Source organism: Lepisosteus platostomus, chromosome 5, assembly GCF_059453375.1.
Source record: "Lepisosteus platostomus isolate fLepPlt1 chromosome 5, fLepPlt1.hap1, whole genome shotgun sequence".
Lineage (NCBI taxonomy): Eukaryota > Metazoa > Chordata > Actinopteri > Semionotiformes > Lepisosteidae > Lepisosteus > Lepisosteus platostomus.
Genome location: NC_142615.1, coordinates 55445494 through 55462334, shown reverse-complemented (window position 1 = coordinate 55462334; position 16841 = coordinate 55445494). Strand labels below are relative to the sequence as shown.

Here is a 16841-nt window from a genome sequence, read left to right as displayed (position 1 = left end):
TTAAGAATAAATTTCTAAAATAAATCATTGGCTTTATTTACTAGTTTCTACACCTATAAAAATCTTTCTTTGATGTATAATAGATTTTTAACTATATATGTATAGTAGTCTTCTAAATTTATCCGTATAATAGAACTACAACCATTTATGTATAATAAACATATAATCAATTTCATTCTAGACCAGTTACGGAGCACAGTTACACGTCTGGTATGCGTTCAATAGTCGTATATTCTACATCTTTTGCCCACTGGGATGTGCCGATTTTAACTTGGCAAACCAAGATACACATTTTCTAATGAAACCTTAATTAAAAGACAGTTTGTTTCTCGAAAGCGTGTTATGTAAAAAAAGAGAAAAACGAAAATATATGGATGGTAATCTTTCAAAGCTGAAGATTTTACTTTTGAAAAATTGACATTTTATGTACTGTATGCAGATGCATTCGCTGGTTTTAGAACTTTGCTGTACTTCCTGAATCATTTTCAGTATTATAAAGTGGGTGTAGATTTTTCTTTCAGGTTAGGACGCGAGTGTGTACATGTGTTTGATTTTCGTTTCACTGATTCTCATTGAAGATTTGGGAATTAACGACGAAAGAATCAGTTGCCTCGGAAAGCAGAAGGTTTGGTTCTCAACGATATTGAAGACACGCCCATGTAGAGCAGCGGGTGATGATTTGTGCTATAAAAGACCAAGTGCTCAAAGTGACGTCTGCGTTTACCGTTTAGACTTTTCATCTCGGGCGCACTTTTAGAAAGCAAAGATAGAGCAGTTGTGTTGAATCACATTATAGCAGCTGTCAGCAGAGTGGCGCAGCGGAAGCGTGCTGGGCCCATAACCCAGAGGTCGATGGATCGAAACCATCCTCTGCTATGTACACTCTATGCACGATTGATAAGCATACCATCAGTTTAATGAAGTGCATTAAAACTGTTTTTTTCTCTCGTGTGTATGAAAGCTTCACACTTAAGGTACTCTTTCATCTTTACCAATAGCAGATGCCCAAATGTATCTTTGGTTGTTCTGCGATCCTTCATAGTTTCCTCAATTCCTTCAAATGAACATCCATATCAAAGCAATTATGTATATATATATATTACAATTAAGGTACATATTAAAAATATCAACGCACATTTGTATAATGCTCATTTAATAATGATTGTCAAGGATTGTCAAGTTCTCCAACAAATCTGTGTTCTAATTTTAAAATATTTTTGCTAAGGATACAACGGGTGTATAAATGAATTCTCCCAACAGCCAGTTAAAGAAAAATTCCACACGTGAAGATGGTTTTCTTGGACATTGACTTAGGTACTTATTTGTTTACTTGTTGTAGTTGCACACGAGTAAAACACAAAGATTTCCTGCCACATTCAAGAGGGTTTGCGAAGAAATCCCTTCAATTTTTAGCGGAGATTTTGTTTACATCATCACAATCTGAAGCACGTCCCTGAGTACGTTTGACCCACCAGCCCTTTGTTTAACAGCTGCACAGGGACACATTCCCGTTGCTTTTCACAACTCACATGTTTGTAGTTAAAGAAAATAAAATACTGTCATTTTCCTGCCAGCTGGCAGTATTTCTTCTGCACTGACTAAGAGTAACCAAGAAGTTCATTTCATCTTTCGCAGGCTGTAATCTACAGAAAAGGAAGTGAATACTTGTATTAAGCTAAATCAAGCCGACGGAGTTGCACTGCTGTTGTTTTTCTCCACTTTTCGTTAAAAGGAGAAAAAATCACTGGCATTTTTTGGAAGCATTTCTTCTGTCCTGAGAAGCAAGATTTGTATTTTATCTTTCAGAAGTTGTATGAATTTCTTGAAGTTCAGAAACAACTTGTTCCAGAAAAGAAATTAACACTTGCTTCAAAGTAAATCAAGACGTCGGTGTCTCTTGCTGTGTGTGCTCTTATCTGTCCATCTCTCTATCCTCTTCTCTCTGGCAGTCTGTGTAGAGTATCTGAATGGGATGTAACACCACTTGGAAAAGAAAAAAATTCTCAGGAAAATTCTCAGGCAGAATAAAAAATCATTATTCTCTTCTCAGTGAGATTCACAGCTCAGACTCACACTCAGACAGGATCTCAACTCCGTACTGCTCTCTATCCTCACAATCCAGAACCAGAAGATATTCAGACAATCAGTGCTGCTACATGAACAATATCAGACAGAACAGCCTGGACTCATGTCACATTTCCCCCTTTTACCTTTCCTCCCAGCCCTCTTAGAGACATAGAAGAGCTCCTGGTTCTCCTCTCTGTGAACTGGGCTCAGGGGTCACTGATCTGGCAGTTGTGGGCTCTGTTCCAGGTCGAAAGCAAGAAGGATCTATTAACGCTTTCCAGGACTTCCAAACTCTTCAGTATTACTTTCTTTACTGTATGTCAGCCTCCCAAAATGTTTATAAATGTTTTATGAGTGTGGAATTATCTTATTATTTATATACAGTATTTATGTAATAAACAACAGTAGTGACACTATGATCGGTATATTGATTATTTGTAGCCTATGGTCCGATGGTCGTGTCTACAATAGTGACCATTTGACCAGTCTGTAGCTCTGAGCAGTGGGACTCAGATCACACAGAAGACCCGCCTGTGTGTGATTCCATACCAGCCCTGGGATTCAGCTACTCTCACAAATGTCTCACAGACCGTCTTATAAATTTACAATTAGATGAAGTCATGTAACAGTTTTACAGATAATTTAAATAATCAGACAGCAGTTTTGGCAGTGGATACATCTCCACATGGGAGAAAGGAACTGAAATATATGTGCTCACTGTAAAGTAGGAAGAGGTGGTCAGACAAGCAAAACAACTTTGCAGATAATGTGAAGTGACATTGTTTTGTGTCAATCAGCTCACAGATTTCGCTTCATGTGCCTTAAGCTGTGCAATTTGTATGGTTGTTGAATGAGATTGATTTCTTCACAAGCCCAGTCAATTGACAGTGGAGAGCTTGCCGACACACACCTTCATGAAGACTCTCTTCATTGTCAAGTCGCCTCCTTTGCATACAATAGTAGCACCGACACTAAGAGAAAGGATGAGAAATAGCGTTTATCAAGCGATTGCAGTGTTTGTTTGACTGAGGATCCTTGTGTGCTGAACTGGCCTCTGGAGAAGTGTAGTGCAGTAAAACAGAAGATTTGTGTCACTCAAGATTGTTACAGAACAGAACAATACAATTACAATACTTTTATGAGAGTAAATATTACTGGTGCATCACAGTTCTTATAATGGTGAAAACAGGAGCACCTTCTCTACATTTTTGACTGAAGTATTTAAATGGAAAGAAATACTATCACTATGCAATTCATAAATGCAATTGACCTCCTCTAAATGTTCTAGTTTGATGAAACAATGTATGGAATTAGGTGACAATATCGGAATTCATTCAAATGCTCAGGATTAATTTTCAGCAACAAAAAAAGTGCTCGGAAATATTTTACAAGAATGAAACCTTACATTCACCTAAATAAACATTCACCATCTACATTAGCAGAGAACAGTAGGACAGAAGGTTAGTGTCACTGGACACTGCATCAGAGAGGCCGATCTCTTCTCCCTCATTATGCAGGCTTACCCACTCATGATGAACTGTCCTCCAGCGATACTCAGCTGCCATCATCGACAGACATGACGTTCATGTACATATTATACCTTAATATGGCACTGCGTTACAATAATTTGATCAAAACAACTGGTGAAAAAAAAGATAAAGACTTTGTCCAAAAAAGAAGCATTTATACCTTTCCTCTCCTACCAGCCATTACAAGTCACCTAGTTTTTAATTTAGAGCTAGATTAAAGCTCTAGTCTCTTTGGGGGTGTGAGTTGGAATCCCACTGCTGCCAAATAAGAAGCAAAAAACACACATTTGCTGCAGAAGTAACAGGAGAATTTGTGCCATTCAGCCTCATAGCGTGATGTCATTTTCTCAGGCTCATTTTTAGATGCTTGTGATCGAATCTATGATTCTTATGAGTGTGCCCTCCATAAAGGTAGCACAGATATAACGTGCCAAGTTTTCAGAGAATCGCATTAAATACAGGTCAGAAGAAGGCGACAAAGTGTCCGCTAGGCAGTTCAGCTATTTCAACGGTGTTCTCTGTTGTTTAGGTCCAGAATGACACCCGTTACAACCAGGAAACACACAGTGTCAGGCATCAAAAAGACTTCCCAAAACCCTGATCCTCTCCTTGATCCGGTGATGGCATCCAGACATTTCCTGCAACAAAGCCAGGATACGGTCTTCAACAACACGAGTGAAAGGCTAATTCCCAGCTTTTGCAATCCTTTGCAAAGAAGGACCGCATGTGCTCAGTGTTAAATGCGCTGTTCATTATTATTATTAATAATAATAATCTATACATTATATAGTGCCTTTAAAGGTGGCTTTTCAAAGTGCTTTACAGAATGAAACCAATAAAGTTAAAAAATACACAAGATAAGCAGGATGAGAATACACAGTTAGAGGAGACAATAGGTGGTGGTATTAAATACAGTAGGAACGGAGGGGTAAAGAATAGTTCATTAAAGGCTCTTCTAAAGAAGAGGGTTTTGAGTCTGGATTTGAAGGAGTTTAGAGAAGGTGACTCTCTGATATCCTTGGGAATAAAGATCCAGAGCTTTGGTACAAAACAGGAGAAGGCCCTGTCACCCATAGAGTGTAGATGGACTGGGGGACAGATAGGAGACCAGAATTAGAAGAGCGAAGGTTGTGAGGTGGGGAGTAGGGCGATAACCCAGACAGGTACTGTGGTGTCAAGCCATGGAGAGCCTTATAGGTGAGCATGAGGATTTTGAAGTTGACAGGAAGCCAGTGCAAGGAGTCCAGGACAGGAGTAATGTGATCACAGTCCAGTGCTAATTTCTTTCTTGTGGCTGCTGGTTCATTTTCAACTGTGGACTCTTAAGAAGTCCTTTATTTGACTTGATCAACACTGATCCCTAGAGGATTTTGAAAGGTTGAATCAAAATGATACATGACTCTGGTGGGACAAGAACCCACAACCTTTGAATGACTTCATTCTATCAAAGCCTAGAAGTCCAATGCGCTCTCCATTGCGCCACAGAGCCAACCGATGCATCGCTATATAAAACAGCTACAGAAAGCTGTAACTCATGCTTCTCCCGTTGTCTTTAAATTAAGCTCCATAAATATTGACAATGAGTGGCCTGTTGTCTACGAATAGATACCGCTGGGATTCACACCCAGGGTCTCCTGGTTTTTAGTGAGGCGTCTTAACCAGCTAAGCCATGGTGCCAAACCTGCTAAATGTTATCCACAACTTCAACCACCTGTGAGAAACGGGCAACTGCAGTGTTACGCCTGCTGGCTCAACAGATAATCCTTTTCGAAGTTTAAGGAGAGGATTTCTTTGTCAATTCAATTAAACATTTTAGAAATGCTGAACGATTGATGTGTTTCACGCGCAGAAATATTTTATCGTTACGTACTTTTTCTGTGCAGTAAGTTCTCCTTCAACTCCGCCCAACAACAGAGGTCGTTTTTAATACAGGAGTAAAGGCACACTGCACATCAGCAAAACATCCCGTACAGGTTTAGGGAGAGCGACATCAGTGATTGGAAGGTTGGAAGTTTCGGGTCACTTTTTTATTATAGATTCAAGCAGCCCTGAATACCTTTTCAAGAAACATTTCAGAATCCCAGTCACGTCCAGTATGATTGCTACACAGGTCTACAGTATACAATCAGAATACTGTTTGTGCATTATATAAAACACACCGCCCAAAGCATTTCTAAAACAGGAATTACATGTTTCTGAATGGCCCTCCTTTATAAATAAAATAAAAGGTCTGAAGCCTGCTCCAAAGAAGCACTTTATTCAGAGCTGACAAAGATGTGATAGGAAACATCTCGGAAAATGAAGATGCAGTCATTTCCACGCGTCGCACAACAAGAGCTGAACCCACCCGACGTTCTCAAGAGAGTAAGGTGTAAGGAGTGTGGCTGGGTGGTCTAAGTGCTGGGTTTGTGCTCCATTTTCTTCGCTGGGTTAGGTTTGAATCTTGCCACTGCTAAGTGTTGGTGGGTTAAGACCTTCCTTCTATTGCGACGTCAATGGGTAAAAGCTTTGCTTGGCAGTCTGTCGAGAGACTGAACTAGGTGTTTCAAGATAGTCTTTGTCAGCTTAACATCAAGGCATAAAAAAACCTCATTTTGTGTTCCCAACAGCAATGCTCTTTGGTCCCTTCAGCATTATGCAGGGAACAACATCTGCCGTGATCACTTTTGAGTCAGTGTGAATCGTAGTGTGCCGCAATTGTTTTTAAAATTGGTTCTGTAGTGTAAGAAAAACTGGCCGTTCAGGGACGCCAAATATGTAACTGTAGTGGCTCTCTGAAGGCACCAGTTCTGTAGGGTTTGGGCATTTACTGAGACAATTATTTATTGTAGCAGTAAATCACAAAGTTGATTCTTTTGATGGCTTTAGAGTCCAACCATGCGACATAACTCAAACAACGCACACACACAGGTGCTAATACACGAGGATACATTTATTAATACATAGAATATGCATGTAAACCTAACAGATCTTATCGAGAGGGTTATCAGAATACAAAAGATATATATTCAATCAGTTACAAAGTGTTACACATATCAAGAGGACATACGTTCAGTATATCATTCATTAAGACCGTTTCGTAAAGTGAACTTGGTTACAACTTCTACATTAGATACTCAAAACAAGTACATAACTCTTAGGAATTAAATTGATATCAACTGGTTTGGATAACAATGGAATTCTCGAGCTGTAATGCAGTGAAGTTGAATACTCATCCAATTTCTGGGGATTCAGATCTCCTGCGGGCACAAACAAACAGTTGCAGGCTGTTGCTGTCCAATCCGCGCTCTCTGGCTCGGTGCCAGGCTGTGCTGTGCGGCTTGTGACGGTGCACTGCTGATGCTCACTGTTGGCTTTAACTAGCAAAGTTTGTGCACAGGAGAAAAGATGACTGTGGGTCCCAGAAAGTCAGGAAGAGGACCGGTTCGTTCCTGATGAAGAGCTAGTTCTGAATAGTGATTCAGCTGTCCACAGTTCCGACCTGTTCACGAGGCCTGCTGCTGGTTACTCTCTGGCAACCTCCGCTCTAGACTCTTAGAACAAAGGAAAGTTCTGGCACTCGGACACACTGGCTGTTCCGTGGTTGTCCGAGCTGAGTCTCAGGATGGTCAGGAGGCACGCTGCGAGAATGTCCTGCCCTTGGGAGCCTTCTGCTCCTGGGCCGTCCTGCCCTGGAATTCTCCTTTGAATTCCCTTTAGAACAGTCCACAGAATCCTCTCCAGAATCTTACTGAATCTCCCTGAATCTTACTGAATCTCTCAGGCTCTCTGTGTTGCCTGTTTTTACCTGGAGGAACTTCAGCTCGTTGATTGGCTGAAAGTTCCATGGGCATCAGAGTCCCACGTGGGTTACTCGGCCCTACCAGCCCCTGATTGGTTGATCAAGGTGAAATATGAGTCACTTACTCCTGACACTTAGGAATGCAGTCCAGATGTCCAACTGGCACTCCCTAGACAGATAGGCACCAATGGATGACCATTGATCATGATAGCCAGGCTTAGCTAAGTGCATCCCCTTTGGGAGCTGTCCTTATCAGGAACCTTAAATCAGCCTGCATGAATAGTTTCTCTGTGGCTGCACCACAGAGATGAACACAGAAATGGGGCCTCATTTGGGAAGGCTCAGAACACTTAATTCTTTCTTATTAATAAGCCTCGCCGCTACAGTAGGCATGGTGCATTTGTCTGTGAAACTTGAATGCTGTGCTTTTTCACGCAGAATCATCGGCAGGAGCAAAGCTTATTCAATCTTTGCGCACAGCGCTCCATCAGAAATACTTTGTCCAAGTTTTGAAAAGATTGTGGGATTCTCTGCACACGCTCACATCGCGTACCTCAGACAACACCACCATTCGATGGGAAATTGATTCTACTTCTTGCAGTTGTTCCTGTGGTTGTGATAGTTACAAAGTTGCACTTTCCTCCACCTTCTGCTATAGTATTCATTGGGTGAGCTTCATCAATTGGCTCAGAAAGGTCAACTGTGCTTCGGAAAAAATCAGCAGCAGTGTCTTTATTTTGTCGGTGAGTATGGCTGTCTTTTAAAGCACATGAAAAACACGAGTTTGTGGATTTCTCCAAATAGCAACGAATTCAGCTGTGCAGAGCCTTACTGCTTTCAGAGGGTCTTTTACCGACGCTGCTGTAGTAGAGAAGTGACATAATCACAAACGCAACCATTTGTGCTGGCTGTTTAACTAAGTATTAAGCTTTTTTAACTATCACATGATTTTAACTAATTTAACATCATCTCCAGAAGAGCACCTCGCACTGCTCACTGAGCTGATGTATGTGCCCATTTCTCAAAAAATTAAATATCATCTGAACTGATTTTTTTCTACTTTAAATGCTTTCCTACTCTTTTAATATTTCAGTTAAATCTTTTATTTTGAAGTACTTTCCATTGATATTAATCCTAGTCCCGATGAATGATTCTGGGACATGGTGCGTCTTGAATAATGTTCTTATAGGTTTCAGTTTGGAAAAGTGCGCTCTCCAGAAGCTACCGAAACCTCTAATGGTCACACAAAGCTTAATGCAATAGCAACGTTTGGGGTTGAAAAAGAATATAACTTGCTATGAATATGAACACTGTTCCAGGAGGCGTGTAAGGACTATTTTGGCTCAGATCACCAATTTACCTTACATTTCTGATCCATTAATATCGCTATTGAATGCTAAAGGTAGGTCCTGGCAATACTTCTTGAGATCTTCTTTAGAAAAATTAAAAAAAATATATATTTCCAGTACTAAACAAAAAGTAAAAAATACTGATTACGTGCAACTGATAAAATCTCTCTTCCAGGGACGTTGTAGCTACATGCAAATTACAATGGAAAACTTTATCAGCTTTAAAAGTTTCTTTTGCATTTATAAGACGATCAGCATGACACTCAAAACATACCTGTATTCAGTAAGCGGTGAGTCTGCTGGCTGAGCAAGTTGCCTCCTCTACACACAATAGCAGCCCTGACGCTAAGATAAATGAAAAGAAATTGCTTTTATTGGGCACTTTTCATATCCGATGAGCTTGACATCTCCCAAGGGCGATGGAGTTTTTTTGCGACACTGCTTTTCCCTTTTTTCTTCTTTCTGTACTCTGATGGAAAAAAAAAGAGAAATCATGTAAGGGAAAAATGTATTTTTTTCATGGAGAAAACGTGCACCAGGAATGTTTTGTTTTGAAGAAGTGATTTAACATGATACATGACCTAATTTACTAGAGTAAATGCTCACACTGCAAGGTCTGCTTTACTACAAGAGAGAAGTAGAGTGAAAGATGTCATAATTGCACTGCGTTGTTGAAGAAAGCATCTTTTTCTTTGAATTCTAAATCAATCAGAATTTCAAAGTGAAACACAAACCCTTTGTCTGTATTAAAGAGATGATATTTTAAAACTGATAAAAATGTAGAAAACACGTTTCTCACTTAGAAATTTAGGATGGGATTATTACTATTACTAGTAATTACTAGTTGCAGTGCTGAACTCACCATGGTGCAATTCAGTTACATGATTGGCCAGTGGTTTCATGGATAACGCGTCTGATTTTGCATCATGAGATTGGAGGTTCGACTTCTACCGGGTTCGTGTGTTTTTAAATCAGGCTACTCAGAAATAGAAGTCCATTATGTGAATGAACCGCACCTGAAAGCAAACGTTGGTCAGGTTTCCTTCTTTCCAGCATGAAATAGCAAATCGTTACAAAAAGCACCAGCTAATGTCCAATAGCATTAGTCATTTTAATTAACATGAATATACTGTAAGGTCTTGGTACATGGGATTGGATTTCATCCACAATTTAAAAAAGGGCAAATTATATTTATAGGCTTCAGACACATTTTAATACAAAAGTGACCTAAAACTCTGTAACTTTCAGGTTAGTTTGAACCTGTAATGAAAAAGGGGCCTGAAACTTCCATTCTGTGATGTAACTGTCTCTAAAGTCGGACGTGATGTTTCACAGATGTGCAGTGTGCCTTTTCTCTTGTCATGTTCAAAATGACTTGCTGTGTAATTTCCTGAATGCGTGTCCTGTACTGCTCTGTTATTTCATTTAGATTATCTATGTGGTGTACAGATAAAACCAAACGGCATGGTCTAATTCCTGGGTTCGGCACCAGCTGAACCTGAACATACATCATCCGATCTCAACATGATTTGAACACACAACCTTTTGATGTAGTATCAGATGCACTACCATCACACCACTCCCCATAAGTGCTTTTAATTCCCCCAAGGAGAAAAATATTTTTTTTCATTCTCTCCTGTGAGAAGCACCGCTCTTCCAACGAGGGTCTCTTCTTCCCAGACCACAGATTATTTTTCCTGTCTGGCTCTCACACAGAGGGCAGACACACTGTCTCCACTAATGTGTTTACTACATCTATAGATCTGACCCCCTTACAGCCCTGATATTCCTGGACAGGATCCCATATTGAGCAGTATTTCTCGCGTTCTGAACTTACAGTGTGTACACAATGTACTTTATACACAAAGTAAGTGTTTTCGTAACTCTTGGACGTTTTGTCAAAATGTTACTGGCATGCCAAAATCGCCCCCTCAACTGAACAGTCCCACCCCCCTCAGTTTTGGATAAATTGTCAATGGTCAGATAACTAGACTAACCCCGAATTCACAGTTACTACATCAGACTGTTTAATGTGCAGGAGGGCTATCTGTCCAGGAACAGCACGTTACATAGTGTCTATGTTTTGGGGTGTCAACATTATTATGACCTTATTTGCTCAGGTGGACCAATGCCTTGCAGTAGTTTATCCTTATACTTACAATCGTTATATAACTAGGACTGTAGTTATAGAAGTTTCTACTTTCTGTTGGTTTTACAATGATTTCTTAATGATTCAGAACCTCGTTACCGTTGATGTTGTTGCAAAAATGAACACATATGGTTGATGCTCCAGGCAAAAATAATCACGTGAGTTCTGATGAACGTGGAACTGTTCTTCATCACTAAATACCAGATTGCTTGTCGTTATCTTCTAACATGAAATACTAATCAGTGGCATGCTTGCGAGAATTCACTTGGATGGTTGCAATGGCTCCATTTAAACCGAAATATCACTACCCCCCTCAGGATTTCAGACCCCCTACAGATCATTCCCCTGGCGCCAGTCCTGGGTATAATGATGAACATAGCTGCCTTGCAAGCAGTGAATCTGGGTGTGATTCCCACCTGACCCATCAACAAACCTTTTCCAATTAATCTTTGATCAATTTAAAAAAGTCTTGAAGCTGGTAGGCTAGGGAAGAAGCACTGTTTGAGTGCACTGAGGAAAATGTGCTACTGTGCTGTGCTGCTCCAGTAGCGCAATTGGTCAGGTTGTGGTGCTTTTATAGTGGAGTTATACCGAGGTTGTGAGCTCAATCATCACGTGGAGTATGTTCTGTTTTCAGCTGCAGAAACGTGCTGTTGAATTTATGTCGGTTCTTGTGTTTCTTTTTCCTCTCGATGGAGCTGTATTAATGCAGGCACACCTGCTTCCATGTCAAGTTATTTTATCGTTGCTTACAAACCAACACACTACAGACACCTCTGATATTGTCACTGCTTGTGGGCCACGTGTTCCTGCTGTCAGCCTACCATGATCATACACCTATAGAAATATTACTGCTGTAGGACAGGAGCGAAGAAACAAAACGAAAGCACACCAAGTTTAAAAAGGTCAAAATGTGTCAAAGCCCTTCCTCGAGGAGAATGGGGTTCAAACCTACTTGTGCAGAGTATCATGTATTAAGAGGAGATTGCCTTAACCACTAGGCCACCTCCATACACACTTCAGCCCCCTCCGGACATGAGTTGCCTCTTTCCCCATACTCAAGGGTAATTTTCCTCTTCCACCTACAATTTCAACATTTACCTTGTGAGATGTCAAACCACAGAGCCTGTGCTGCGCTTCAGTGTTAGCTGTAGTGGACACCCCGTTGAACATAAAAAGCATATTGAGCTCCTTGGACATAAGCCATTTCTCGTCACTTGCTCAGCGAGCAGGCTCAGCGCACACTGAATACAGGTGTCTCAGAGCAATTGAGATGTGTCCAAGTGGCTGTAAAAGGGATATCTGATGCCAGTGCCATGGCTTAGTTCTCCGACGGCAGGCGTAGCGGCGCGCCGGTTGGAGTATTCTCGGTCGCATTTAATGGCAACGTCATGGCAACGTCAGCTCAAACCACCAAATGGAGACAGGCGTGCTGACAAGCTGACCCTGCTGATGCAGAATTAACACTAGGATGTGAGAATGCTGTGGCTTAGTTGGTTAGAGTGCCTGCCTAGTAAACAGGAGATCCTGGGGTTGAGTCTCAGTGGTGCCTGTCTTGCCACACAGTTTATCATTATGGAAAGCAACATCCTTCTACATTAAATTTAATGGAAGTGTTCATTTAATTTTTGGAACAACTTGTTTTTAAAAAAATCCATACAAATTGCGAAAGATAAAATACTCATCTGTTTTGTCAGTGCAGAGGAATTACTGCCAGCTGGCAAGGAAACAAAAACGATTTTTTTGTCTTTAGCCAAAAACCTGTGAATGTAGAAAAAAGGTGATGTGTGCGTTAGTTTTTATGGCACAGTCAGTCCGCATATCCTTCAGTTAAACATAACGTTGGTAAATCAAAAGTCCCCAGAGACGCATTTCAAATTAATCGGACCTCAACACCGTCTCCCCTAAATGTGATGGGGTTTCTTTGGATGTCCTTAAGCATCCTGATAGTTGCAGAGATTTCAAACTTTTGGCTAAAGTCAAACTACAAGAAGTTAATAGTTGAGCGCCTAAGTCAATATCACTGGGAATGTGACTATGTAAACTTAAATAGTATTCAAAATATTGCAATTTTGTTGTAGTTTAAAAAGATATTTTAGCTGGGGATCCTCAAATGATGAGGGTAGAAAAGAGAACTATTCGACACCATCAGGAGTGCTTAACGTGTGATAAAAGTGTTTTTTAATCACAAAGTGAAAATAGTGAATTTGTCTTTCACTTAGATGTTCATCAAAAGCTCATTAAACAATGAAGGAGAGGCTCGTGTTCCAAATTCACTTCGTGTCTCATTATCTTGCTTAGATTTTTAAAATGTACACTGTTGACTATACACTCTTCCTAACACGATTAAAGAGCCAAGTTTAGTTCAGAGGTAAAGCATCTCATGCATCGTATGAAGCTCTGTTTTCTATCACCAGCGTCTCCACTCTGATTTCTTTTTAAGCGCGATATCTTTTCTGTGATTTCTTTCGTTTGATTGCCCTCATGTGTGAATTTCAGCACAACACATAAACTCGTTTGTCTGTTTTAAAGAGATGCAATTTTTAAAACAGACAAAATGAAAGACTTATTAACTAAATACACATAGAAAACGTGCACCTAATTGAGAAAATTTGGACTGGGGCGATGTATTATTGTAACGGCGCAAGCTCATAGTGGTGCACTTGAGGAATGCGGTACAAGGGCCAGTGGTGCACTGGATAATGCATCTGATTACGGATCAGGAGACTGTAGGATCGTAATGTTCTTAAACCCAGTACCATAACCGTAGTGTGTTCAGTCTTACACAACCTTTCTATCGACTGAATAAGCCTCCTGTTCCATCTCCATCTTCTTCCCACACATTCCGGCTATTTCAGCACCGTTATTGTTGGACCACAGTCACAGATACGTAAGGGACACTATTCTGAAGAACCGTCTTAAATAAATAACGTTGCAAAAGGTAACAATAATGTTTTCTTAACGTAACCTTACATTTGGGCGTACAATACAATTTTCTGTACCCTCAAATAAAACAAAATCTTACTGCTTTCTCCTGAGAAACACAAGTGTAGTGTTAAATCACAATAAATAATACAACAAATATACTAAACTAACACCCAGATGTGACAACACACAGCTATGACAGAACACATTGAAGACTTAAAAGCCCTTTAAATTTTTATTTCCTTAATTTCCATTCTCTTCCCTCCCCAGGATAACTGAAAACTAACTATAATAAAGACTGTATATGCATTACTTGTAATACAGCTACTAATAAAAATATACATGGAACATATACATAATTATTAATAAATAACACTTTTATTAGTAAATACGTGTAATGATAACATTCATTGTGAATATTTGTGGTGTCTGGAAAGCAATTTTAGTTAAATATAATAATAATTTTCAAGCAAGTGGTGCATAAGCTTGTTACTTAATGAGTACATTATTTACATTACATTCAAGACAGTTCTAATGTGATCGATTGTTCTGCTTAGTCCGCTACTGACTAGCTTAAAACCTATGAAGAGGTGGTTTAAGCTAGACTCCTAATGCAGTAACATCTAACGGGCAGCAGCTGTTATTTTAGGTTTGTTGCAATTGAGAACAGGTTTAGTACAGAGCTGCTGACAAATTTCAGTGGAGTTTATTGTATAAGGGTTTATTGCAATTGACCCATTGTAGCTACCAATCAGCAGCAAGGAAAAACAAACTTCACTTGTGCCTTTTAAAAAAAGGGAAACAGAGTAGTAGTTTATGTGGTAATTTCAGGTACAATGTAAGAACTAAAGTTATCTACTCCCATAGTAATGCGTGGGGTCCTATAAATAGAAAAAAAACAATTTTAACCCGAAAACACAACAAACACAAAACAAGAAGTCTTCCAGGAACCTAGGTAAATCCCTGTAGTAGTCTAACAACTACAAAAAAAACAAAACAAAACAAATGCAACAACTTCAAAAGAAAAAGAACATTAAAAACAAATCTGGGGAACAACAAAAACACAGAGTCTAATTCGAGAGCTTTTTCAAGTCTTCAGTGCTCCTCTCGTCTCAGTAGACCTCTCTCATATATTTGTGTACAGGTCAGCTGGAGGTACACAGCTGATGGTAATTTAAGTAGGGAGCTGCGTCAGAATGCATGGGCTTCAAAGGAAAAAGTCAAGGTTTATTCCATGCTGAAAAGAGAAGGAAACAATGTTTCAGCTGTGGAGCCTTATTTGATTGTGACTCGAAGTAAACCTTTACTTCTTCGTTTGATGTTAATTTATCTCCATCAGATACCTAATAATATCTAAACTTGACAGTTGCTTTCAGTAGCTAAAGACGCTGCTCCAGGTGAGGCTTGAACTCACAACCTCTGCATAACTTCGCTGTGCACTGCTGTATAAGTACCGCGCGCTGACCGATTGCGCCACTGGAGCTGTGCAGGGGATGTTCCTCATACAGACTGACGCTGCAGAAACACAGGGTGAAAACGGTTTCGGTTGTGGATCCATCTATACATGGGGAACACTGAAATAGCAAGGAGAATACAAGAAAAGAAACTGAAAGAATTGTGCTAACAGCAAAGGGGGACGGAGGGAGGTGGTCGGACAAGTAAATCAGCCTGGTAGATTGTTTGTAGCGACATTTTTGAGTCAATCGGCACACTGATTTCTCTTCATGTGCCTTGAACTGTGCAGTTTGTATTTTCATTGTAGATAGGTTTCTTCAGAAGTCCAGTAAATTGACAATAATGGAGAACTAGCTGACGCACCCCGTCGTGAAGACCCTCTGTAAGGTGATTACACGTTTCATTTTCAAGTCGCCTCCTTTACACTCAATTGCTTCCTCGACACTGAGAGAACATGAGAAATGGCTTCAATTTCAATGTGAAGCGCAGTTCAGGCTCGATGGCTTCACATCTCCAATCAATCAAATAAAATTGCAGTGAAGCGATCTAAATAAGACTCTGAAGTACTGGGAAAGATGATTATTTTGAGCGTGCCTCCCAGGGTCTGCTACGAGGCTGAAGTTGGCTTCTTATTCGCCAGCTTCTTATGCGTGTTTTTCGTTCCACCTTAAATGCTGCTGCTGTGATGTTATGTCGCCTTTCGCCTGTAGATGGCTCTCTTCGATCAGTACTAATCCGGCTGGAAAACTGTAGACATCTTCACTGAAAGGGAATATCCAAATAGCGACTGTCCAAACTATATTTTTGTATGGAATATATTTCAGAAAATCGCAAACCAATTTTAAAAACTCACCATAACACGGACTTACACTGGGAAAAAGTGATTGCACTTTCTGCTTATTTCTACGGCCTCCCCCCCGATTATGAAAATGTCTCACAGTTCTGACACTGATGTGTGAAAGACAATGTAACAGACTATCAAAATCCTGAAGTACAAACAATTTTAATGCACCAGTTTTTTAAATATGACCCTCTGATCTTGGCATGTCAGAATACATCGGGAAAAAGTATGGCACGAATTGCAATGTCACGCATTGTTGAGAATATCACTGACCTTGCCGATATTTGCAGGGGATACGAATGTTTTGCACATGTTGAACTACAACATGTAAAAATTGAGCTCCTTAGTCAATATCACTGGGAATGTCCAATAATGACGTACATCAGTAGCCTCAAAGAAACTTAGACTCACACATGGAGTTTTATCTTTGTATGGAGATTGGGAGAATTAATTTATACTCTCGTTGCTCATTAGCTAAATTATTTTAAAAATATGACACAGATTTGTTTGAGAAACTTGTAATTGCCTTAAAGAGAGTCTTCTTGAAGATGTGCACCAGCTAGCTCTCCACTGTCAATTGACAGGACTTGAGAAGAAACTGTTCTCATACAACCAACATACAAATTACACATCTTAAGGAACATGAAGAGAAATCCATGTACTAAATAACATAAAACTGTCGCTGCAAATTATCACCAAGCTGTTTTATGTATCTGACCACCTCTTTCCTACTTTGCAGCGAGCA

The 16841-nt window shown here is 40.0% G+C and overlaps 2 non-coding genes across 2 annotated transcripts; one reads left to right on the top strand and one right to left on the bottom strand.

Annotated features, from left to right (window-relative positions):
* The first annotated feature begins 804 nt into the window (after positions 1 to 804).
* Positions 805 to 876, top strand: trnam-cau (transfer RNA methionine (anticodon CAU)). The gene has a single exon. It is a non-coding gene; the product is annotated as a tRNA-Met (tRNA).
* A 14313-nt stretch (positions 877 to 15189) lies between these two features.
* Positions 15190 to 15283, bottom strand: trnai-uau (transfer RNA isoleucine (anticodon UAU)). The gene is made up of 2 exons: positions 15246 to 15283; positions 15190 to 15225 (listed from the first exon to the last, which is right to left on the bottom strand). It is a non-coding gene; the product is annotated as a tRNA-Ile (tRNA).
* Positions 15284 to 16841: the final 1558 nt, after the last annotated feature.